The 27211-nt window shown below is 44.9% G+C and overlaps 1 protein-coding gene across 5 annotated transcripts in view; it reads left to right on the top strand.

The window, feature by feature from the left end:
- GCNT1 (glucosaminyl (N-acetyl) transferase 1) overlaps positions 1 to 27211 on the top strand; it is a 96230-nt gene that overhangs the window by 16112 nt on the left and 52907 nt on the right. Inside the window, exon 2 of one of the 5 annotated variants that reach the window (XM_077249015.1) lies at positions 3749 to 3816. The exons of 3 other annotated variants lie outside the window; for them this stretch is intronic. The gene's annotated coding sequence lies outside the window, so the exon portion shown is untranslated. Of the gene's footprint in view, positions 1 to 3748; positions 3817 to 11677; positions 11807 to 27211 lie in introns of those variants that run through there. One more of the 5 variants, XM_077249017.1, reaches the window with a different exon arrangement.

Here is a 27211-nt window from a genome sequence, read left to right as displayed (position 1 = left end):
ACACTGTATACAGGAGGAAATGACACACATATACACTGTATACAGGAGGAAATGACACACATATACACTGTATACAGGAGGAAATGACACACATATACACTGTATACAGGAGGAAATGACACACATATACACTGTATACAGGAGGAGATGACACACATATACACTGTATACAGGAGGAGATGACTTACAGGTATATACTGTATACAAGGGAGGTGACACACTGGTATATACTATATACAGGGGAGATGACATACAGGTACATAGTATATACAGGAGGAAATGACACACAGGTATATACTTGTTATGATCTGGTGGCCTAAGAGCAGCATGAGACGTACTCTGGAGAAGGTGGTACCTGTACTGACCGCAGACCCTGAACTTAACACCGCAACTAGAAGTAGCCGTGGAATGTACCTAGCGCTCCCTAGACATCTTGACACAGCTGGAGGACTAATTACCCCTAGAGATAGATTCTATCTTGCCTCAGAGAAAATCCCCAAAAGATAAGCAGCCCCCCACAAATATTGACTGAGAGGAGAGGGAAAAAACATACACAGAAGGATATGAGACTTTAGCAAGGGAGGCCACTTCTAGCTAAATAGAAAGGATAGGACAGAGTACTATGGGGTCAGTATTAAAAACACTAGAAAATATCCACCACAGAAAATACAAAATCTCCACAGCTAACTAAAGATATGGAGGGTATATCTGCATCTCCAGAGATGCCAGCTTGGCTAAACAAATCCTTATACAGACCAAGCTGGACAAGACAAAAACATGAAAAAGAACTGAACAATAAGGCCACAGAAATGTGGACAGCAAAAATCAAGGCCAGAACTTATCTTTGTTGAAATGAACTGCAAAGCAGAAGAGACCAGGCAGGTATGTGAATCCTCCAGGACAACTGGCACTGACTAAAGGGTGAAGCAAGACTAAATAGCCCAGTCCAAATTGCAAAAAGTGAACACACCTGATAACTGCTGCGATTCAGAGACAGCAGCGCTACCACTTACAACCACCAGAGGGAGCCCAAGAGCAGAATTCACAACATATACTATACACTGGAGGAGATGACACACAGATATATACTATATACAGGGGAGATGACACAGATATATACTATATACAGGAGAGATGACACACAGGTATATACTATATACAGGGGAGATGACACACACATATATACTATATACAGGAGAGAGATGACACACAGGTATATACTATATACAGGAGAGATGACACACAGGTATATACTATATACAGGAGGAGATGACACACACATATATACTATATACAGGAGGAGATGACACACAGATATATACTATATACAGGAGGAGATGACACAGATATATACTATATACAGGAGTGATGACACGCAGGTATATACTATATACAGGAGTGATGACACGCAGGTATATACTATATACAGGAGTGATGACACGCAGGTATATACTATATACAGGAGAGATGACACGCAGGTATATACTATATACAGGAGTGATGACACGCAGGTATATACTATATACAGGAGTGATGACACGCAGGTATATACTATATACAGGAGTGATGACACGCAGGTATATACTATATACAGGAGTGATGACACGCAGGTATATACTATATACAGGAGTGATGACACGCAGGTATATACTATATACAGGAGTGATGACACGCAGGTATATACTATATACAGGAGAGATGACACGCAGGTATATACTATATACAGGAGAGATGACACGCAGGTATATACTATATAAGAGGAGATGACACATAGGTATATAGAGGAGATGACATACAGCAGGTATATACAGAAGAAATTGACATACAGGTATATACTATATACTGGATGAGATGACACATGGGTATATACAATTTTACAGGGGAGATGACATACAGGTGTATACTATATATAAGGGAGATGACAAACATGTATATACTGAGGGGAAAATGAGGTGTGAGGTGAAAATGAGGGGTGTGAGTGCAAAATGAGAGGAGTGAGGAAAATAGTGCAGTGATCGGAAAATGACAGATGTGAGGTCGAAATGACAAGTGTTAGGGGGGAATGGGAGGAGTGAGGGGGGAAAATGAGAGGAGTGAGGTGCTATAACTAACCACAGATATTTACTATGCCCAGGCGACGCCGGGCTCTTCAGCTAGTAATAATATACAATGCAACGAGGTTCCTTGATGTAACTATGCATAAAAACAGCTACACAAGTTCTAAAATTGGCACAAAAATGTTAATCAAAGTGGGCAATGAAAGGCGTTGTAAGGGTTAAATGACTTTTGGCCAGTGATCTCACACCACCAATGCACAGATAGTGATGCCCCACATGAAATTCATGTCCCTCCAACCTGGCCCAAATGTGTTCTGGGAGTCAAAATAGGCAAATAACCACTTTTCACAGATTTTAATATGTAGCTGGTGTTTTTCAGGGGTTAAATGACTCTTGGGCCAGTGATCTCAAACCACCATTACATACATAGTGATGCCTGGCCCAAATGTGTCCTTTAACCCCTGAAAAACACCAGTTACTTATTCAAATTTGTGAAAATTAGCCTGCCCAAATGGGTTCTGGGCATCAAATTGGGCAGTTTGCTAAAGTGACCTGTATTCGATGTGGGGCACACGGATTCATGTGTCTGCAGAGTGAGATCAGTGGCCCAAGTCATTTAACCCTTTCAGTAACTCCCTTCAGTGCCCATTTTTATGCCAGTTTTATAACTTTTGCAGCTGTTTTTATATTCACATCAGGGCATCTCACTGTGTTGTATTTTATTATTGTGATATATATTATTTTTATTTCTTTTGTTAAATCTGAGTTGGGGGGGGGGGGGGGGGGACTGCTGAATAAGAAACCTACTTCAGCATCGCTCTGCAGTGAGGAATAACATAAGTTATCTTTGGGTTCTTAAAGCCCCACTCCAGAATTTGTTTGCTTTTTTCAGTGCTAGAGTGGTGCTTTTATTGTATGTTCCCTGCCCCTTTTCTTGTACTTGCCTTCCAGTGGCTTCACCTTTTACCGACTCCGCTTCGGTCCCACGGCGCCATCTTGTGCCCGTAACTTCTGACTGTCCGGAAGTCAGAAGTTGCGTCATGAGCTCAATGCAATTCTGAGAGCGAGAACGAGTACCTTGTAGAGATGTATTGAAAAATGACCTCCGGATCGCTCCATGAAACACTGGCGCTGCCAGCAGGTCACACTTCGCCGGATACCGACGCTGATGCTGGAAAAGGATGAAGGTGGCAGCAGGTGAGTAAGGAGCAGCGGCATTATATTTAAAGCATCACTCCAGCATTGCTATAGAAAAAAAACATTGGGGTGGTGTTTTAACAAAAACCTGGTGACCTATTCCCTTTATGTAATCCAAGGGCAGCATGGTTTAGGGGCTGAGAAGTTGATTCCAGCAATGTCATTTACTGGGCTGTATGTTGCCGTTTCAATACAATCAGTGGTTTTTCAGGAGTAGGACTCCTGAGCCGCCTAGTCAACTGCTCTGCGTACCCACACCAGAGATTAGCAGCTTTCTGTCAATTTGGCAACATTCTGAGTATGGTTACATGCAGACAGATCACTGGAATCAAGGTTTCAGCTCCAACGCATACTACTCAGATGACCTAGTACAAACCTGGTGACATAGTCCCTGTAATATGTTATCAGCCAATACCAAAGTTATCATGCTTGGATATATTGACAAGATGAGAAAACCAACTGGAGTGCTGAGAGAGTGCCTTATCTTTTCACAGGGTACATTCACACAGGGCAGAGGTGCTGTGGAACAATTCAGCAGGAAATCTACTAGAAACCTCCAGGGGTAGGATTAAGAGACAAAATACTATGCTTGTGTCCAGTGATGCTTCTGTTCCCCTTGCCTGGACCTCAGCCAATCTCTGTGTAACTAAACCCTCTACTAATGATGGTACATTATTTGTGACATATATTTCAGCTTTCCAACTGAACTCAATGGGAGTAAATTGACATTCTGCAAAATAAAAATCTACACTTCAGCTCAGTTTCTGCACAAATTCTGCCTAGTATTTTTTCTCCCAGGTTGTGTGATGAGTTATGGTATTATAATATACTCCCCAGACTATCAATACTTCCACATAGTCCTCCATATACTGTAATGGGCCCTACGTAGTCCTGCATAAAGTGTAATGGGCTCCACATAGTGCTCTATACTGTATAGTAGCCCCACATAATGCTCCATACAGTACAATGGCCCCACATAGTCCTCCATTCTGAATAATGGCCCCGCGTGGTGCTCCATTCTGTATAATCGCCTCACATTAAAGAAAAAAAAAACTACTCACCTCTGCCCGTTCCAACGCTGATCTGGCTTGCTTTGATACGTTTATGGTTGTGTGTGTGTGTGGGGTTTTTGCATTTGTGTACTCTCATTTAATACATCCCTATGAAGGTCACTGATTATTTTAAGGCTGTTTCCATGTTCCATACATGCAGCGCTGTGGATGCAGCTCCGCCCAAGCGCTGTTCCCTTTTTAAATAGACATGCTGCGGTCTATAAAGACGCGCGTCATGTGCTTATACGCAGGTCTGCCACCTGCGTCCTTGAACGCATTGTGGAGATGGGATTTCATAAAATCTCCTCCACTGTGCTGTAACATCTGGCTGCTGCGAATTGGATGCTGTGGCTGTACGCAGCATCCAATCCGCAGCATTTCCTGACTGTGGAAACATACCCTTAAAGCCAAGAAATTGAGATGATTAGATATTATAGGCAGTTTTCTAACCTGCACTAGACCCAGGGCTAATAGTAGGCAGTTTGGAAATTGGTAGTTACTGCTGCAGGCATAGGCAGCTAATTTATAAATGGTTGCTCCTTGTTTCACAGAAGCAGATTTGTCCTCAAAAGAACTACCGTACATATATTGTTAAATAGACTCTTGGTGCAGCTATAGAATGAGTTCAAGTGTATTTAAGTCTCAGCCTGCCTGGCCTGACTGACAGCTGTAAGTAGTGTGATATCTCTGCAGCAGAAAACAGGAACACTGAAGAACTGACTGGGCGGAACGAGTGTAAACTTTCAAAAATATACATCTGTTCCGACATAAATTTACAAAGTAATTACAGCAGCCTCACCAGTCCTGAGGTTATATTCTTACGGCAGTGATTGGTCAGTATTTTAGGAGTGAAATAACACGTGTTCTGTGTTACTGAGACGCTCCTGGTTTTACAAATACTTATGTGTGAATGAAGCCTATGGGAAATGTTTAAGTTTCTAGCTTGTATTAGGATATGTGATGACGAAACTGCTTTACAGAGCAGATGTTATGGCAAAATAAGATTTCATGCGGCTTATCAGTACTTTGTCCATATAGCACTTTTCTGCTTGTAACTGATTAAAGGATGCGAAAGCAAACAATAATTACTTCTCATTGGCTTACTTGCTGATTCCAAATTTGCAGAGGTGTTCGTTTAAGGGGTTGTTTCAAGTTTTTAAATGGGTGAAACAGCAAATTCCTGATTAAAAACAAGGAACTTTTCAATATTGTGTAGTAAAAAAATTCTTACTGTTCACACAGAAATTTTTAATTTACTCGGACTCCCATGACAGCACGACGAGAGAGGGGATCCGCCCATTAGGAACAGGAAACCTACAGATACAAAAGGGCGGCACCTCTCCCCTGCATCAGTTGGTTTCCTGTTCCTAAAGGGACGGGTGCCTACAGATGAACTAAAGGAGCCCAGGCCGGCCGGACCGAATCTGGTAGCGGGGGGGTCTCCTACCTCGGCCGGTGCGGAGAACCCTGGAGACGCCACGGTGGTCCTGGCTGGACTGCACGCGGTGGCGTTCGCAGCAGGGAGCGGAGTCCGGAGGATTTCCTGCCTCCATCAGCGTCGGCGCCGGTAAGTATACCCATTGGTGGTGCAGCGGTGCGGTGAATGTGGGGTGCCGGCGTCAGGGCTGTCTGGGTGAACTCCCGGAGCGCTGCGGTCCGTCCCCGGCGTCCTGCACCGCTCTCAGCGTGTGCTGGAGCGTTTCCGGGTGCGGTGACGTGAGGGGGCGGAGTTAGCAGCCGCTTCCGGGTCGCCGGGTGTCTGCGCATGCGCAGTCGATCCAAGATGGCGGCGCCCATAGCATCCTGATGCCGGTTTTCTCCCACATGGTTTCCTGCCTCCCTGCGGTATCCTGAGCCAATGGGGCAGCGTCTGACCTATCTGCTGACCGGATCCAAGGGGGATTTAAGCAGGTGACAACTACAGAGCCCTGCTTTTGGTCGCAAATCATCATGGAGAGTGGTGGTGAGCAGCAGCAGCAGCTGGATGAGGTGCGTCAGAAGCCCAAGGACAGAAGCGACCAGTCCAGTCGAAGAAGCTCGTCCGCAAAAGGATCCAGAGCTTCGGCTAGGAAAGAACCCCCTCGTATTCCGGTACTTACTTTGGCGCACGGGTAAGTGATCTACGTGAAAGTTCACTCTGTGGCGCAGGCCCCCTATACTTTATCATTCTAGGGGAAGAAAAGCACGGACAAGTCGAAGCATAAGGAATGTGCCCTCTGTGGGGTCCCCTTACCTGATTCTTGTCCCAAAAAATGATGTGCCCCCTGTATACAACAGACGGTGAGGTCTACAGGAGTGGTTGGGTGGAAGTGACATTAGGTCAGATAGTAGTTATCACCTATATTGTCCTCCCCTAGGTAGCGGAAGAATCTGTGAGTGCGGCTAACCTGAAAGAAATGATCCGTTTGGAAGTAAGGGAATCCCTACGGTCCCTGTCCCAAGCGGGAGGTTCAAAACATAGGACCCCCCTGGACTCTAATTCTTCGGAGGAAGAAAGAGAAGAGGGTGCCTATCACTCAAGTCCTTCCTCCTCTTCATCAGATGAGGAGTCTGGACGATTCTGTCTACCCCTGGATAGAATTGACAAAGTCGTCAAGTCTGTTAGAAGCACAATGGGGATAGAAGAGCCCAAACCGCAGCCCTCAAAGCAGGATATGATGTTCAGCGGATTGGATCGTAAAAAACATAGATCTTTCCCGGTGAACGAAACAATCCAAGACCTGATTCTCCGAGAATGGAAGAAACCCGAGAAAAAGGGTTCCTTACCGCCAGCGTTGAAACGCAGGTACCCTTTCGATGATCCGGTTGTGGAAACATGGGATAAAGCCCCTAAGCTGGATGCGGCGGTGGCAAAAGCGTCAAAGAAAGCCTCTTTGCCATTTGAGGATATGGGGACCCTCAAGGACCCCCTTGACAGAAAGGCAGATACTTTCCTTAAAGGAACCTGGGAGACGGCGGCAGGATCTCTAAGACCAGCAGTTGCCGCGACATGTACAGCCAGGTCTTTAATGGTCTGGCTGGATCAGTTAGAATCCCAGCTCAAGGACGGCGCTTCCAGAGATTCCATTCTGAAGGCTTTACCAACAATGCAGAATGCTGCGGCCTTTGTCAGACGCATCTGTGGACTCAGTCAGGATGGCGGCTAGAGCAGCAGGACTCTCCAACGCGGCTCGTAGAGCTTTATGGTTGAAGTGCTGGTCTGGCGACATTCAATCCAGAACTAAGCTCTGCGCCATTCCGTGTAAAGGAGAATATCTCTTTGGACCAACTCTGGATGAGTTGCTGGAGAAAGCGGGGGATGATAAGAAGAAATTTCCTAATCCGTCTTCAGCATCCTACCGCAGGCCCTTCATTAAGAGGAGATTTGGTCGCGGGAAGAAACGCGGATCCTCACCCTCTAGAGAGAGTTTTAGATGGGAGGACAGACGCGGAAGAGGTACGGGCTATATGTTTCGCCGTTCCTCGAAAGAACAGAAAAAACCGGACCAATGACTAGCGATCCCTGTGGGGGGTAGACTGTCAGCATTCTCCTCAGCTTGGTTTGACATTTCGAACAGTAAATGGGTCCGAGGCATCATAGCGAAAGATCTAAGACTTGACTTTGATCACTGGCCTCGAGACAAATTTAAATTAACCCCTTTACGTTCCTCCCCCCTTGAGCAAGCAGCCTTGGAAGCAGAGGTCACAAACTTATGCTTCAAGAATGTTTTGGTTGAAATCCCAGTATCAGAAAGAGGGAGGGGATTTTACTCTCCTCTCTTTCTGATCAGGAAGCCGGACGGATCATTTAGAACGATCATAAATCTTAAAGGCCTTAATAATTTTCTGACCAATGAATCGTTCAAAATGGAATCAATTGGTTCAGCAATAAAGATGTTGTTTAAAAACTGCTTCATGGTAGTTGTAGATCTAAAGGACGCGTACTATCATGTCCCAATACATGAAGACTTCCAGAGATTCCTGAGGGTAGCTGTGTCAATGGGGGGACAAATTCGTCATTTCCAGTTTAGAGCTCTTCCCTTTGGCTTATCAGCGGCTCCTAGGGTGTTTACCAAGTTAGTGTCCGAAGTCATGGCGCACTTACGAGAGTCTGACATCTTAATTGTCCCCTATTTGGATGATTTCCTTATAGTTGGGAATTCAGCAGACCATTGCCTCTCTCAGCTACAGACAACCACAACCAAACTTGAGCATCTGGGGTGGATTGTGAATTATGAAAAATCCCGATTAGAGCCCCAGAAAATACAGAGATTCTTAGGACTGTTGTTAAATTCAGAGACCCAACAGTGTTGTCTTCTGCCCGACAAGTTATTACACATCCAACAACAGGTGTCTAGAGCAAATGATAATCCATCCATGACACTTAGACAGGCTGTCACTGTTAGGATCTCTAACCTCGTGCATTCCCGCTGTCCGGTGGGCCCAATTTCACACCAGACCTTTACAATCCGAGGTACTGGTTAATGACAGAATCTTACAAGGGTCCTTGCAAAGTCAGATTACTTTGGGTCCAGAAGCACTGACATCTCTTAGATGGTGGCTAATCAATGACAATTTATCGGCAGGAGTTCCCTGGGTGACACAGGCGACACGTATTGTAACGACAGACGCTAGCCCTTCAGGTTGGGGAGCACACATGGACGACATGATAGTTCAGGGTCTATGGGACCCCCTAACATCAGCCTCCTCCAACCAAAAAGAATTAATGGCGGTTGAACTTTCAGTTAAAAAATTACTCTCATATCTGCAGGGTCACCACGTCAAGATCCTCTCGGACAACCAGGTGGCAGTCGCGTACATAAATCACCAGGGTGGAACTCATTCCGAATCACTGATGAGGGTGACAGATCGTCTATTCCAGACTGCGGAAGACCATTTTCTATCTTTAACCGCACTGCACATAAGAGGAAAAGAAAATGTAAAAGCGGACTTTCTAAGCCGCAACACCCTGAGACAAGGGGAGTGGTCTCTAAACGGTCTTGTGTTCGACCAGATTGTCCACAAATGGGGACATCCAGAGGTGGATTTATTTGCCACCAGGGACAATCGAAATACAGTAAAATTCTGTTCCTCAAATCCCAGGGAGAATCCTCTAGCGGTAGACGCCTTTCTGATCAGTTGGAACTTTCGGCTGGCTTATGCGTTCCCCCCGCTGGCCTTGATACCTCTGGTAATCAGGAAGATAAGAGAGGATCGGGCAAGAGTTATTTTGATTGCCCCATTTTGGCCCAGAAGGGCCTGGTTCACCTGGCTCAGGATCATGTCAGTAGAGGACCCCTGGGTGCTTCCGGACATTCCAGATTTACTCCACCAGGGTCCGATCAGCCATCCTCAAGTAAAGAATCTCCATTTAACGGCATGGAGTTTGAGAGGGCGTTACTGAAGGACAAAGGGTTCTCCCCAAATTTGATTGAAACCCTTATGAAAAGTAGAAAGCAGATTACAACAACAATCTATGCTAGAACCTGGCGGAAATTCCTAGCCTCTTCTGACTTTAATTTAGAAGAGGGAATTCCTATAAAACAGATCTTAGAATTCCTGCAAAGGGGCTTAGAGCTAGATCTATCCACTAGTACCCTAAAGGTACAAGTCTCGGCCCTAGGGGCCTTGTTTTCCTGTAACATCGCCAATAATTATTGGATCTCAAGGTTCATTAAAGCTTCTAGTAGGGCTAGACCCATACATAAGGATAGATCTATGCCTTGGGATCTTAATCTAGTCCTGTCAGCATTGACCTAGAGAGCCGTTTGAACCATTACAATCAGCTTCAATCAAGGCCCTATCCCTTAAAACAGCATTTCTGGTAGCGATAACATCTGCCCGTAGGGTAGGGGACATACAAGCTCTCTCCAGAATTTCCCCTTACAGAGTTTCTGCCAGATAGGGTAGTCCTCAGACCGGACCCAGCCTATTTACCAAAAGTGTCATCACGGTTTCACAGGTCACAGGAGATAGTTTGACCATCTTTCCTTCCCAATCCCTCCAACCCTAAAGAAGAGCTACTCCATACACTAGACGTTAGGAGATGCCTGTTAGAATACATCTCTGTTACTGATACATGGAAGAAAGATAATGCGTTATTTTTATCTTTCCAAAACCCTAGAAAGGGACTCAGGGTATCAAAGTACACACTAGCGAAGTGGATTAGGGAGGCTATCTCTTTGGCTTATACTGCAGGTGGGGGTCCGACTCCGCAGAATCTGAGGGCGCATTCCACCAGAGCCATGGCTACATCCTGGGCGGAAAAATCTGGAGTATCAATCGACCAGATATGTAAGGCGGCCACATGGTCATCCCCGTCCACCTTCTTTAAACACTATAGGTTGGATTTGGGGGCCTCCTCTGATCTCACCTTCGGGTTAAGGGTGCTGCAAGCTATAGTCCCTCCCTAAGGTAGTGTTACATCTCTGTAATTCTCTCGTCGTGCTGTCATGGGAGTCCGAGTAAAGCATTAAGCTACTTACGGGTAGCGGCATTTCTCGGAGGCCCATGACAGCACCCTTAGTTCCCTCCCTATTCACGTGGGGGTTGCACCTCCTATAATGTATATATCTCACGTATAATACCCAGTTCCAATATATGGGTTATAATATTGTATATAAACTGTATATAATGTATATTTTTGTGTGCCACTAACCGCGGTAGTCCTCTCAAGGCTCTGAAATACAACTGATGCAGGGGAGAGGTGCCGCCCTTTTGTATCTGTAGGTTTCCTGTTCCTGATGGGCGGATCCCCTCTCTCGTCGTGCTGTCATGGGCCTCCGAGAAATGCCGCTACCCGTAAGTAGCTTAATGCTTTTATACTGTACAGCTAGTTGACAACGTTACCGGCTTTCCTGTGGTCTCAAAGTTACCTAGACCAGAAGTATGCTTTAATGTCTGTTCAGTGCTCCGAAGCTGGCTGGATGCAGCCAGATTCGGTCCCCCTGCATTTGTCCCATGCTGCAGAGGCTAGTACTCTAACTGCCTAGCAGAGCAACAATGTCGCAGGTCCAAACCATGCCCGGCAATATAGGTTAAAGGAATTCTTCTCAGCACAGAATAACTGTTGAAACCAAGTATAGGTGCTCTTCATTATGGAGGGGCCAATAATTTACCCTCAAAGCCCGCTTTCACCTTCATGAACAGGCCAAATTTTACAATTCTGACCAGTGTCACTTTGTGGTAGTAACTCTGGACTCTGGAAAACTTTAACTGATCCCACTGATTCTGAGTGTGTGTGTTGTGTGTGGTTTTTTTTTTTTTTTTTTGTGATCCTGAGAGACCCCTGTAAAAAGGCTTGTTACCTGCTATGCGGGTAGTGTCCTACCAACAAGGGGGACAGAAAGAAAGTGAGGACCTTGTGGACCTAAGGCAGCAAGGAACTTCAACACAGCGCTGAAAGGAAGGCTTATAACCTCACCTGGCTGGGGGGATCTCAGAATCGCTTCCAGGCCAGCCGGACCGCACCATCCCTGTGATCCGTACCCTGGACTGTAGCTGCCTTACACCAGTAAAAAGGTAAAGATACTGCAACCTTGTGTCCTCTAGTTCTTTCTGGCACTACACCATCTTTATCTACTATATCAGGAGCCCTGGGGACACAGCCTCACCTGTGGGAAGCCATACCAACCCTGCTGCCATAACATCACCCCAGTGGACCCCTTTAACCCCTTTCTGACCTCGGACTTGATAGTACGTCCGAGGTCAGAACCCCTGCTTTGATGCGGGCTCCGGCGGTGAGCCCGCATCAAAGCCGGGACATGTCAGCTGTTTTGAACAGCTGACATGTGCCCGCAATAGAGGCGGGTGAAGTCGTGATTCACCCGCCGCTATTAACTAGTTAAATGTCGCTGTCAAACACTGACAGCGGCATTTAACCGGCGCTTCCGGCCGGGCGGCCCGGAAATGAGAGCATCGCTGACCCCCGTCACATGATCGGGGGTCAGCGATGCTTCTGCATTGTAACCATAGAGGTCCTTGAGACCTCTATGGTTACTGATCCCGGATGGCTGTGAGCGCCACCCTGTGGTCGGCGCTCATAGCACACATGCATTTCTGCTGCATAGCAGCGAGACCTGATGATCGCTGCTATGTAGCAGAGGCGATCGAGTTGTGCCAGCTTCTAGCCTCCCATGGAGGCTATTGAAGCATGGCAAAAGTGAAAAAAAGTGAAAAAATTAAAAAATATATATAAGTTTAAATCACCCCCCTTTCGCCCCAATCAAAATAAATCAATAAAAAAAAATCAAACCTACACATATTTGGTATCGCCGCGTTCAGAATCGCCCGATCTATCAATTAAAAAAAAAAAAAGCATTAACCTGATCGCTAAGCAGCGTAGCGAGAAAAAACGCCAGAATAAATTTTTTTGGTCGCCGCGACATTGCATTAAAATGCAATAACGGGCGATCAAAAGAACGTATCTGCGCCAAAATGGTATCATTAAAAACACCAGCTCGGCACGCAATAAAATAAGCCCTTAACCGACCCCAGATCATGAAAAATGGAGACGCTACGGGTATTGGAAAATGGCGCAATTTTTTTTTTTTTTTTTAAGCAAAGTTTGGAATTCTTTTTCACCACTTAGATAAAAAATAACCTAGTCATGTTAGGTGTCTATGAACTCGTAATGACCTGGAGAATCATAATGGAAGGTCAGTTTTACCATTTAGTGAACCTAGCAAAAAAGCCAAACAAAAGTGTGTGGGATTGCACTTTTTTTGCAATTTCACCGCACTTGGAAATTTTTTTCCCGTTTTCCAGTACACGACATGCTATAACCAGTGATATCGTTCAAAAGTACAACCTGTTTCGCAAAAAATAAGCCCTCATATGGCCATATTGACGGAAAAATAAAAAAGTTATGGCTCTGGGAAGGAGGGGAGCGAAAAACGAACACGGAAAAACGGAAAATCCCTAGGTCATGAAGGGGTTAAGCAGCATTGGTCATCCCTGACCAAATACCACAGGTGGCGTCATGAACAAACTTTATTTCACATTTACTTCAACCCCTTTTATTGGAGGCCCAGGGCCACGGAACGGGCCACTGCCACCGTGACACATCCCTTTAAGAACCGGCTCAGTTCCGAGTACCCTAAGGCCCTGGTGGGCGCTCCGTGTGTTTCAAAAATTGTACTGATACAAACTAGACATTTTGTTAGGAAGTTAGGCTTCTTTCACATTTACGTCGGCAGGCGGCCGTCACAATGCGTCGATGTGACGTATCGACGGATGTCACGAAAATAAGGAAAAACTGATCAAACGCATCCAGTTTCTTGACGGATGCGTCGAATGAGGCAGTGCCTGAATTTGTAGGTATAAAATTCTGGAGAGAGAGAGAGAGAGAGTTTTCTCCGCCCGACGGACCGCTATTTTCCGATGGATCCAGTGCACGATTGATGAAACGGATGGCCATCCGTCGCTAATACAAGTCTATGGGAAAAAACAGGATCCTGCAGAAAAATTTGCAGGATCCTGTTTTTTAAAAAATCAACGGATTTCGATGGGAGGAAAAAGACAGAAGTGTGAAAGAGGCCTTAGGCCGGCCTCACACTAGCGAGTTTTACGGACGTATGAGCGCATAAACTACGTCCGTAAAACTCGCAAAATAAACGGCACAATTATTCTCAATGGGGCTGCTCCTATTAGCCGTATATTACGGTTCAGTATTATACGGCTTTCTACGGCCGTACAAAATCGCAGCATGCTGCGTTTGTCACCGTATTGCGCAAAAAAATCGCCAATGAAAGTCTATGGGGGCGAGAAAAATACGGATTCCACACGGACCAGCAGTGTGACTTGCGAGAAATACGCAGCGGTGTTAGTGAAAAGTCGGTAATTCAATTGCCGGCTTTTCATTTCTCCTGCACAAACCCGACAGGATATGAGACATGGTTTACATACAGTAAACCATCTCATATCCCCTTTTTTTTTGCATATTCCACACTACTAATGTTCGTAGTGTGTATGTGCAAAATTTCAGCGCTGTAGCTGCTGAAATAAAGGGTTAAATGGCGGAAAAAATTGGCGTGGGCTCCCGCGCAATTTTCTCCGCCAGAATGGTAAAGCCAGTGACCGAGGGCAGATATTAATAGCCAGGAGAGGGTCCATGGTTATTGGCCCCCCCGTGGCTAAAAACATCTGCCCCCAGCCACCCCAGAAAAGGCACATCTGGAAGATGCGCCTATTCTGGCACTTGGCCACTCTCTTCCCACTCCCTGTAGCGGTGGGATATGGGGTAATGAAGGGTTAATGCCACCTTGCTATTGTAAGGTGACATTAAGCCAGATTAATAATGGAGAGGCGTCAATTATGACACCTATCCATTATTAATCCAATTGTTGGAAAGGGTTAAAAAACACACACACACATGATTTAAAAGTATTTTAATGAAATAAACACAGCGGTTGTTGTAATAATTTATTGTTCTCGCAATCCATCAGGAACACCCTCGCTTGGAAAAATAATAAACGCACAAGATACATACCTTCTGGTGAACCGTCTCGTCCCACGAAGTAATCCATCTGAAGGGGTTAACTAATATTACAGGCAGGAGCCCTGCTAAATGCAGCGGTGCTCGTGCCTGTAATCCCCCGGGTGCTGAAAGGAAAGCAGGATCTGTACTTACATTGAGTCGCGGTGAGGCGCCCTCTGGTGGATGTTCTCATGAACTGCAGCCTGGGAACTTTTTCCCACGCTCCAGGTCATATGAGGACATCCACCAGGGGGCGCATCACCGCGACTGAAGGAAATGTAGGTCAATGACCTACATTTCATTCATTCGCCGGGGGATTACAGGCACGGAGCACAGCTGCATTTAGCAGGGCTCCTGCCTGTAATATTAGTTAACCCCTTCAGATGGATTACATCGTGGGACGAGACGGTTCACCAGAAGGTATGTATCTTGTGCGTTTATTATTTTTCCAAGCGAGGGTGTTCCTGATGGATTGAGAGAACAATAAATTATTACAACAACCGCTGTGTTTATTTCATTAAAATACTTTTAAATCATGTGTGTGTGTGTTTTTTAACCCTTTCCAACAATTGGATTAATAATGGATAGGTGTCATAATTGACGCCTCTCCATTATTAATCTGGCTTAATGTCACCTTCCAATAGCAAGGTGGCATTAACCCTTCATTACCCCATATCCCACCGCTACAGGGAGTGGGAAGAGAGTGGCCAAGTGCCAGAATAGGCGCATCTTCCAGATGTGCCTTTTCTGGGGTGGCTGGGGGCAGATGTTTTTAGCCACGGGGGGGCCAATAACCATGGACCCTCTCCTGGCTATTAATATCTGCCCTCAGTCACTGGCTTTACCATTCTGGCGGAGAAAATTGCGCGGGAGCCCACGCCAATTTTTTCCGCCATTTAACCCTTTATTTCAGCAGCTACAGCGCTGAAATTTTGCACATACACACTACTAACATTAGTAGTGTGGAATATGCAAAAAAAAAGGGGATATGAGATGGTTTACTGTATGTAAACCATGTCTCATATCCTGTCGGGTTTGTGCAGGAGAAATGAGAAGCCGGCAATTGAATTACCGGCTTTTAACACATATCGCGCTGAATGAAATCTAAATACAGAATATATATATATATGTGTCTCAATGATATATATATATATATATATATATATATATATATATATATATATATATATATATATATATATATATATATATATATATATATACTGTATATATGTTTTCCCGAACATTTGAGCACATAAATCCATTAGATGTCGGTTTTGCAAGCCTGCGCGAAAATCTCGCAGTACGGATGCCATACGGATTACATACGGAGGATGCCATGCGCAAAATACGCTGACACACCCTGACTACGGATCAATATTTTGGGAACATTTCTCCGTATTACGGCCGTAGTACGGACGTATAATACGTGGCGTATTGTCTTACGCCCAGTGTGAGGCCGGCCTTAGAGTTTAAAGTTGACCAGCAATTTCTCAATTTTCCAACAAAATATTTTAATTTTTTTTTTTTTTTTTTTTAGGAACCACATCACATTTGAGGTGACTTTCAGGGGCATATATGAAAGAAATTATCCAAAAGTAACACCATTCTAAAAATGCACCCCGTCAAGGGTTATACATATAATTTACGGTACACAAATTTATGATGACAGACTGGTACAGTGGGGAGAGGACCCTGTCCTTGTGGACTTACATTCTACGGTAAACAGCTTGTAAACAGCGCATGGCAGGGACATCATACGCTGCTTACAAGCTGATGACAGCTGACGGAATACGTACTGCTCCCCACACCAGGACTATGTGCGTGGAGAGCAGTGAATATTTATTGCCTTAAGTAGTGGGCACAAGCTAAATCCAAGCAGCTGCAGGAAGCCGGCTGCTGTGGCTAATGGCGTGTCCACTATTAAAGATATTTTCTCTTTAGCAGCGCCACAGGGGTTGGCCACAGCCACCGACTTCAGCCTCCTGAGCCCTGCCGCTCCCCCACCTCCCCACCACAGCCAGAGCATGTACATCCGGACTATTGGACGAAAAAAGTGCATCTTATAGTCTGAAAAATATGGTACATAAAAATACAGATTTATGGGTACAATATATCTTTTTTTAGTTTTGTTTTTTTTTAAACTTGTCACTCTAAGGGACTTTCACTTTTATGTGCCTGATCGCTGTTATAACCATTGCAATCTATATATATAATCGTCTAAGGGTCACTTCCGTCTGTCTGTCATGGAAATCCCACGTCGCTGATTGGTCGTGGCCACCAGGCGAATTCGCCCCTTTCTACTCCGTCAGTGCCCCCTCCATACTCCCCTCCAGTCAGCGTTCACACAGGGTTAATGGCTGTGTTACACCGCGTTATGCCATGGTGTAACGCAGTCCGTTAACGCTGCTATTAACCCTGTGTGACCAACTTTTTACTATTGATGCTGCCTATGCAGCATCAATAGTAAAAAAGATCTAATGTTAAAAATAAGAAAAAAAATAAAAAATCATTATATACTCACCTTCCGGCGCCTTTCGCGCTTATCGCGACGCTCCGGGGCATGCATTGCGGTCTCACGAGATGATGACTTAGCGGTCTCGCGATACCGCTAAGTCATCTGGGTAATTTCACAATGCATCGCTGGGAACGGAAGCTGGCGGCCGCATCGCACGCATAGGGACCGCTTCGCTGGATGCCGGAGGGTGAGTATATAACTATTTTTTTATTTTCATTCTTTTTTTTAACAGGGATATGGTGCCCACAGTGCTATATAGTACTTGGGCTGTGTTATATACTGCGAGGCTGCTATATACTACGTGGGCAGTGTTATATACTGTGTGGCTTGTGTTATATTCTGCGTGGGCAGTGTTATATACTGCGTGGGCAGTGTAATATACTGCGTGGGCAGTGTAATATACTGCGTGGGCTGTGTAATATACTGCGTGGGCTGTGTAATATACTGCGTGGGCTGTGTAATATACTGCGTGGGCTGTGTAATATACTGCGTGGGCAGTGTAATATACTGCGTGGGCTGTGTAATATACTGCGTGGGCTGTGTAATATACTGCGTGGGCTGTGTAAAATACTGCGTGGGCTGTGTAATATACTGCGTGGGCTGTGTAAAATACTGCGTGGGCTGTGTAAAATATATATATATATATATATCACACTAGATGGTGGCCCGATTCTAACGCATCGGGTATTCTAGAATATGCTATTGCCCAGCCACGTAGTATGCATCATATCCCTGTTAAAAAAAAGAATTAAAATAAAAAATAGTTATATACTCACCTTCCGGAGCCTCAGGATCGAATCAGCCAGTTACTGATGCGCGTCGCACGCTCCGGTCTGAAGATTGCGTAGCGGTCTCACGAGACCGCACGTCATCATCTCGTGAGATCGCAGCTTGGACCTTTTACCGGAGCGTCGCGAGCAGGGAAGGCCTGTTGTGGACCCGAGGGGCCGACGGATGGTGAGTACGGTATATAACGATTTTTTTTTTCAATTATTATTATTTTTAACATTAGATATTTTTATATTGACGCCGCATAGGCAGCATCAATAGTAAAACGTTGGTCACACAGGGTTAATAGCAGCGTTAACCGCCCGCGACATAGCGCGGTCGGTTAACGCTGCCATTAACCCTGTGTGAGCGCTGACTGGAGGGGAGTACGGAGCGGGCAATGACTGCGGGGAGGAAGGAGCGGCGGTTTTCTTCCGGACTGTGCCCGTCGCTGATTGGTCACGGCAGCCATGACAGGCAGCTGGCGAGACCAATCAGCGAATGAATAACCGTGACACAGACAGACGGAAGTGACCCTTAGACAATTATATAGTGTGTGTATATATGTACATATATGTGTGTGTGTGTGTGTGTATGTATGTATATATATATATATATATATATATATATATATATATATATATATATATATATATATATATATATATATATATATATATATATATATATATATATATACACACTCACTCACTCTAGAATACCCGATGCATTAGAATCGGGCCACCATCTAGTGGTTTATTACTGTCTGTGCTGCACTGACACACACACCCCTTAGACTATGCTTCTTGCATGGTCTAGGCGTCTTGCCATTATCGGGTGACCTGGATGTCACCATGGCAACTATTGGGCCCCCATGATGACATTGCGAGGACACGGATCAGAGGGGAGAGGGAGTCCCTCCCTATCCTACCTTCTGAATGCTTCAATTGATATCGATCACACCATTCGGGAAGGTTAAACTGCCGACACCATTCCTGTCAGTGAGAGCCAGTTGGCCAGCTATGATGTCAGCTGATCACCTGGCAGCGATCGCGTGCATGCAAAATCGCCAGGACGTACCCAGACAAGGATGAACTGGGAACATCCAAGGTCGGGAAGGGGTTATATGTACCTTCCCACCTGTTAGGTTTCCATCTATCTAAATCCTTCTCTGGCCCTATGAAGCCAGAGCTGTCAAAGAAGGGTGGTGGAGATTGAGGGAAAACAAGCAGGTGAGAAGCTGTATATAAATGTTTGGCCCCGCCGTGAAGCACCGAGTGACGGGACTTGGTTTATGCAGGCATCCTGTACTAACAGTCCCTTTTTAATAGCCGCTGTGGACTGAGCCACAAGATAGACTATTTTGACTTCTCATTGTCAGTGACTGACAGGTCTTCCTACATGCATTTATAGTGAAAGACCTGTCTTTCTAGGTCAGCAGGTAGGGAAAAGCCACCAGGTACCTGCCTGTCCAACTATTCTCCCATGCAGCTTGGTCCCCGGCAGCTATTAAACTGTGGTTTTCTCGAAAAAAATACTGCAGAGCTTCACAATTATGCAAGATGGCCATGGTCTGTTGCATGCTCTCCGACCCACGTGCAGTGTGTTGGGTTCACGTTAATTAAAAAAAAAAGCTTTAAGATTGAGCATTTGTGTTGATCTGTGAGGTGGATTGCTATCACATTTGAGGTTTTGCTAAATCCTGTAAGTAACGCACAGGAAACATGATTCTTTACAATATGACAAATCATTTTAGTCACGGTTGGCTATGGTAAGGACCGCACTCCTTTACTGGTGAGACACTAGTTATTGCTGGATGATCCTATTTCTTTTAGTGGGGTTTTCTTTTCCCTAATCATCTCTTTATACGAAGGAAAGGAGGTACCTTGTCACTGAGCTGAATGCAATGTTAGGTGTCCTTCTATTGTCTATGCAGAGAGTGCTTGGACACATGCCATTTACTTGAAATGTACATGCACCGCTGTGATACAAGGGTTTCTAGTGTCTATGTCCTGCTTTTTGTGCTTCCAATTGAAAAGTTTCTTGCCGCATATAAAGAACCTGCTTTTGGGTAGACACTGTGTGGGTGTGTATGCAATGTACATGCACCTCTAATATCTATTTCTTTCTGTAGAGGTTGTCCCACAATTGTCAGGTGAAAGAAGCCCCTTCTAGTTTATTAATTCATATAGGTTGGTCCTCCACAATATTAGTAATTGCTCTGCTGCATGTGTACAAAACCTAGGTGCACTCAGTAGAGCACCCAACAGTTGCCGCAGTCATGATCTCCTCCACTCACCATTGGCACCCATTGGGTAAAAAAAGTAAATATTTTTTCTCTTTTTTGCAATGGCACTCTGAATTAGACAAGTTGGTCTGATGCTTTTTTCCCATACATTAAAACAAAACTGTTGTGAAGGGGGGAGCAAATATTTATGGCCTCTGCTGAATAGGGATTATGGAAATATTAGAATATAAGTTAAAAATGCCCCCCATGCCTGGCATTGCGCTTTCAAATTTTTAAATGATGACGAAGCAGTCAAAAGCAATGATTGGGGAAAGCTGTCCATTCCCTCTGCCATGATCCTCTCTGCATTTGATGTCTCAGTGTAGCGGGCTTAATGGAGTCACGATTTTGCAACGGCTGTGTCGAGCCAGAGCGAAAGTGTGTGCATGTGTTTGTGCGGCGCATTGTACTGAGTGGAGGCCTATGGGGGGATCTCGGTGTGCCCTCCTGTTCCGTCCCCCGGCCCTCTGCTTCCTAATCATCTGCCGGTCAGCACCTGACAACAGGGAATTTTCATATTGGTTCCAGACTTTTGATCACTGTCATTAGACTCTGCACTTTATTTTTTGCAATTTCACCGCACTTGGAATTTTTGTCCCATTTTTCCCGTATACAATATGTTAAAACCAACGGTATGGTTCAAAAGTACAACTTGTCCCACAAAAAAAGTTATGGCTCTGGGAAGAAGGAAAGTAAAAAATGAAAATACAAAACCGAAAATACGTCTGGTCCTTAAGGGGTTAAAAATTGTGATATTTTCAGAAGAATCGCAAGTCATATTGATTAAATTTTGCCACTGTTTCATGAAGTACAATATGTCACAAGAAAACAATCTGAATCAGTGGAATCCGTGTAAGTGTTCCAGAAATATTTCCACATAAAATAACACTGGTCAAATTTCTAAAATTGGTCTGGTCATTAGGGTCAAAATTTGCTCTGCCACTAAGAGGTTAAATCGCCTTTACAGCTTGCTTTTTTTTATTATTATTGCAGAGCTTGAGTGATGCAATCTCTCTAAATTCTGTGCACCTAATCTAAATCATTATGAATGAGTCTCTCATAAACTTACACAGACAGCTGGGGACTGATAACTCTGACTTTAGGTCAGTCAGAAGTTGCGGTCACAATATGGCGGCGCAGGACTGGGGGCTGGTAAGTATAACACTAGGCTCAGGAAACTTACATTAGTTGCACCACTCCAGGGCTGAATTAAAAAAACAAAACAAAAAAAAAACAAAAAACGTTGGAGTAGTACTTTAAGCAGATGTTTTAGTAAATGCCCACACATGCAGAAAATCTGTTTTGTGTAATTGTGAATTCATGATTTTAGACAAGATAGTGTCCTTTCCTTGTAGTAAATATTTCATTATTCTGTTGCTGTATGTAATGTGCACATTAAGTGCGAAGACTTGAGGTCTACAGCTAAAGTAGTGCCCTTATAGAAATACCAAGTACATATGCCCTCCTTATACTTCCAGAGTCGTCTGACTTTCTGCAGAAGTTTTGCTCCATTTTCAAATTACCGTATATACTCGAGTATAAGCCGACCCCCGAACCCCCCCACCCCCCTAATTTTTCCACAAAAAACTGGGAAAACGTATTGACTCAAGTATAAGCCTAGGGTAGGAAATGCAGCAGCTACCGGTGAATTTCAAAAATAATAGATGCTCCATACCGTTAATTGTTGCCCCATAAGATGCTCCATATAAAGCTGTGCCACATATAATGCTCCATACATTTCATTATGGCCCCATAGATGCTCCATATAAAACTGTGCCATATAGAATGCTCCATACATTTCATTATGGCCCCATAGATGCTCCACATAAAACTGTGCCACATATAATGCTCCATACTGTTCATTATTGCCCCATAAGCTGTGCCATATATAATGCTCTGCACCGTTCATTATGGCCCCATAGATGCTCCATATAAAGCTGTGCCATATATAATGCTCCATACCGTTCATTATGGCCCCATAGATGCTCCATATAAAGCTGTGCCATATAGAATGCTCTGCACCGTTCATTATTGCCCCATAGATGCTCCATATAAAGCTGTGCAATATATAATGCTGCTGCAATAACGTCCGGCGTGTGGAACGTGGACAGGTAAATATGTAATACTCCCCTGTCCCTGGCTCCTTATCCCGGACAGATGGTCTCCGGGTGCCGCAGCCTCTTCCTCTGTCAGCGGTCACCGTTACCGCTCATTAGAGGAATGAATATGCGGCTCCACCCCTATGGGAGTGGAGTCCATATTCATAACTATAATGAGCGGTCCCACGTGACCGCTGAACAGGGGAAGAGCTGCGGCACCCGAAGACCATGGGACAGGCAGGGGGAGCGCCAGGAGCCCCGGAAGCAGGTGAGTATGCAACAGACCTCTCTCCCCCTCACCCTCCGATCCTGCCGCCGACCGTGACTCGAGTATAAGCCGAGAGGGGCACTTTCAGCCCAAAAATTTGGGCTGAAAATCTCGGCTGATACTAGAGTATATACGGTACATATTTTTTTTTTTCCCATCTTCCTCTCTGTCAGTAACTCGCACCTGGAGCACTTAATTCACAGCTAAAAAAATGATTTTCATGCGGTGTAGTCTGGTATTAAAATCGTGCAGCATTTTAAGTTTCTATTTCCTAGAACAAATTGGGATACCGTAATTCAGTTGAATTGCTGCTCCACCTACAAGATACAATTACAGTAAACTGGTTTTTAAAAAGTCAGCGCCCCTGGCAATGGATTATATTCATCCCACCCTTTTAATTATCATAAAAGCAGCTTTAGTGGCATAGTGTGTAACTAACAAAAGTTAGCTGAAAAAAGAAAACTTGCGTCAGCCTTTTGACTCCAGGAAGACATTCCCATCATCTCATATTATTGTTCTCTCCCTATCACAGCACTATGGGGTACCTGAAAGGGGAGGTCCAAAGGCAAAGCATTTTTCTTCTAACTCCCTGTCTATTTAGTTCCATGATGCCTAGCTATTTTTCAATTTACTTGATTTAAAAATCCCCCTAGTTTCCTAGTTACAGTTTGTAACTGCTTTTGTATTATTTTTCCTATTTCCTTTCTAATGATGATTACTTTGAATATCACCAGTGCTGGGATACTTAAACCCTTAAGCCCCGAGGGTGGTTTGCACATTAATGACCGAGCCAATTTTTACAATTCTGACCACTGTCCCTTTATGAGGTTATAACTCTGGGATGCTTCAACGGATGCCGGTGATTCTGACAATGTTTTCTCGAGACATATTGTACTTTGATAGTGGTAAAATTTCTTTGATATTACCTGTGTTTACTTGTGAAAAAAAACGGAAATTTGTCGAAAATTTTGAAAATTTCACAATTTTCCAACTTTGAATTTTTATGCCCTGATCACACAGATATCACACAAAATGCTTAAGTAACATTTCCCACATGTCTACTTTACATCAGCACAATTTTGGAAACAATTATTATTATTTTTTTTTTGTTAGGGAGTTGTAAGGGTTAAAAGTTGACCAGCAATTTCTCATTTTTACAACACCTTTTTTTTTTTTTTTTTTTTTTAAGGGACCACATCACATTTGAAGTCATTTTGAGAGGTCTATATGATAGAAAATAACCAAATGTGACACGATTCTAAAAACTGCACCCCTCAAGGTGCTCAAAACCACATTCAAGCAGTTTATTAACCCTTCTTGTGCTTCGCAGGAATTTTTGGAATGTTTAAAAAAAAATGAACATTTAATTTTGTTTCACAAAAAATTTACTTCAGCTCCAATTTGTTTTATTTTACCAAGGGTAACAGGAGAAAATGGACCCCAAAAGTTGTACAATTTGTCCTGAGTACCCCGATACCCCATATGTGGGGGTAAACCACTGTTTGGGCACATGGCAGAGCTCGGAAGCGAAGGAACGCCATTTGACTTTTCAGTGCAAAATTGGCTGGAATTAAGATGGGACGCCATGTTGCGTTTGGAGAGCCACTAATGTGCCTAAACATTGAAACCCCCTCACAAGTGAAACCATTTTGGAAAGTAGACCCCCTAAGGAACTTATCTAGATGTGTGGTGAGCACTTTGACCCACCAAGTGCTTCACAGAAGTTTATAATGTAGAGCTGTAAAAATAAAATATATTTTTTCACAAAAATAAACTTTTCGCCCCAATTTTTTTTCCCAAGAGTACCAGAAGAAATTGTACCCCAAAAGTTGTTGTGCAATTTGTCGTGAGTACGCTGATACCCCATTTGTGGGGGTAAACCACTGTTTGGGTGCATGGCAGAGCTCGGAAGGAAAGAGCGCCGTTTGACTTTTCAATGCAAAATTGGCTGGAATTAAGATGGGACGCCATGTTGCATTTGGAGAGCCCCTGATGTGCCTAAACATTAAACCCCCCCAGAAGTGACACCATTTTGGAAAGCAGACCCCCTAAGGATCTTATCTAGATGTGTTGTGAGAGCTTTGAACCCCCCAAGTGTTTCACTACAGTTTGACGCAGAGCCATGAAAATAACAATTTTTTTTTTTCCACAAAAATTATGTTTTAGCCCCCAGTTTTGTATTTTCCCAAGGGTAACAGGAGAAATTGGCCTCCAAAAGTTGTTGTCCAATTTGTCGTGAGTACGCTGATGCCCCATATGTGGGGGTAACCACCGTTTGGGCACATGGCAGAGCTCGGAAGGGAAGGAGCGCCATTTGAAATGCAGACTTAGATGGAATGTTCTGCAGGCGTCACATTGCATTTGCACAGCCCCTAATGTACCTAAACAGTAGAAACCCCCCACAAGTGACCCCATATTGGAAACTAGACCCCCCAAGGAACTTATCTAGATGTCTTGTGAGAACTTTGAACCCCCAAGTGTTTCACTACAGTTAATAACACAGAGCCGTGAAAATAAAAAATCATTTTTTTCCTACAAAAATGTTTTTTTTAGCCCCCCAATTTTTATTTTCCCAAGGGTACCAAGAGAAATTGGACCCCAAATGTTGTTGTCCAATTTGTCCTGAGCACGCTGATACCCCATATGTTGGGGTTAACCCCTGTTTGGACGCACGGAAGAGCTCGGAAGGGAAGGAGCACTGTTTTACTTTTTCAACGCAGAATTGGCTGGAATTGAGATCGGACGCAATGTCATATTTGGAGAGTCCCTGATGTGCCTAAACAGTGGAAACCCCCAATTCTAACTGAAACTCTAACCCAAACACACCCCTAACCCTGACTGTTCCCTGAAAATTGCCCACGCGGATAATTACCCACATGGAAAATTGCCAATTGCAGCATCACAAAGTTTCAGATCTATGATATTTGAGGTGAAAGGTGAGGATGTTCACATGATATGTGATCAACTTGTGATTTACAGCTGACCTAGTGCAAAACTGCAAACATGCTGAAGATCTGTGGTTTGTAGCAGTCGGTCATTCTCAGCAATAGATAGATCTAGTCTGCTCTCATCTCTCACTGATTCTGCCTTACTCCTCCCACCAGCCCAGAGCAGCAGCACATGCAGAACCAGCAGCAATGTGATCCAGAGGAGCCATCACTGCTATCAGTACCCACAAAAGAATCACTATTATCTGTGGAGTTACATGGGACTGCAGGTCAGATCTAATACATTATCATCTCAGTAAGTGCCCACCAAAAGCAGGGTGCTGCTGGCTGAGATAGATGGTCCTGGAAGCCCAGAAGGCACAGCAGAAAGGTGAGATTGTCAGAAGAGCAGAAGTGCCATAGCTGCGCTGCTCTCCCACTGACTTCATTGGCAGTGAATCTGGGGCCTGCACTTCCTTCCCTGTCCACTTATGACTACCAAGAGTAAAGGTACCTTCACACTTAACAACGATAGCGATCCGTGACGTTGCAGCGTCCTGGATAGCGATATCGTTGTGTTTGACATGCAGCAGCGATCTGGATCCTGCTGTGATGTCGCTGGTCGGAGCTAGGAGGCCAGCACCTTATTTCGTCGCTGGATCTCCCGCAGACATCGCTGGATCGGTGTGTGTGACACCGATCCAGCGATGTCTTCACTGGTAACCAGGGTAAACATCGGGTTACTAAGCGCAGGGCCGCGCTTAGTAACCCGATATTTACCTTGGTTACCAGCGTAAAAGTAAAAAAAACAAACACTACATACTCACATTCCGGTGTCTGTCCCCCGGCGTTCTGCTTCTCTGCACTGTGTAAGTGCCAGCCGGAAAGCAGGGCACAGTGGTGACGTCACCGCTGTGCTTACACAGTGCAGAGAAGCAGAACGCCGGGGGACAGACAGCGGAAGGTAAGTATGTAGTGTTTGTTTTTTACCCTTCGCCATGACAGCACCCACTGGAGAGAGAGGGATCCGCCCCAAGGAACAGGAAACCTACAGAGACATAAAAGGGGGCGGTCCCCCTCTCCTCCTCAGTTTAGGTTTCCTGTTCCCAGGGGACAGGATCTCTGGATTCTCCGAGCTACAGCTTACCGGGGCTAGAAGCATCCGCCTGTGCGGTTTCCACGAGAACGGCAAGGGATGCAGTCCAGAAGCAGCGTCGGGGGAGACTCCGCTAGACGGCTCCCCCCTCGTCTGGCCGGCATGTGGAACGCCTGGTCCGGAAGAGGCCGCTCGGTTCCACGAGGCAACGCGGCAGAGGTGCGGCCCTGAAGGAGCTCCAGACGCGGACCGGCAGGTATGAGGTCCGGGATCTGAGGCACAGCTGCAGCGGCAGTCGGCACACCGCTCCATAGCGCAGGCCGGGCAAGATGGCGGCCGCGCGTGCGTGGAAGCGGTGTAAAAATCCCCATACTGCCCCGGGCCGGGTGAGCACTTCCGGGTCACCCACACAGCGGTGAGGGAAAGCGCGGTTTCGCGCATGCGCAGTACACCGCTGTGGGGTACTGAGAAAAAAAACAAAAAACT

The sequence above is a fragment of the Ranitomeya variabilis genome, chromosome 1 (genome assembly GCF_051348905.1).
Source record: "Ranitomeya variabilis isolate aRanVar5 chromosome 1, aRanVar5.hap1, whole genome shotgun sequence".
NCBI classification, from domain to species: domain Eukaryota; kingdom Metazoa; phylum Chordata; class Amphibia; order Anura; family Dendrobatidae; genus Ranitomeya; species Ranitomeya variabilis.
This window is presented reverse-complemented; position numbering and strand designations above follow the sequence as displayed.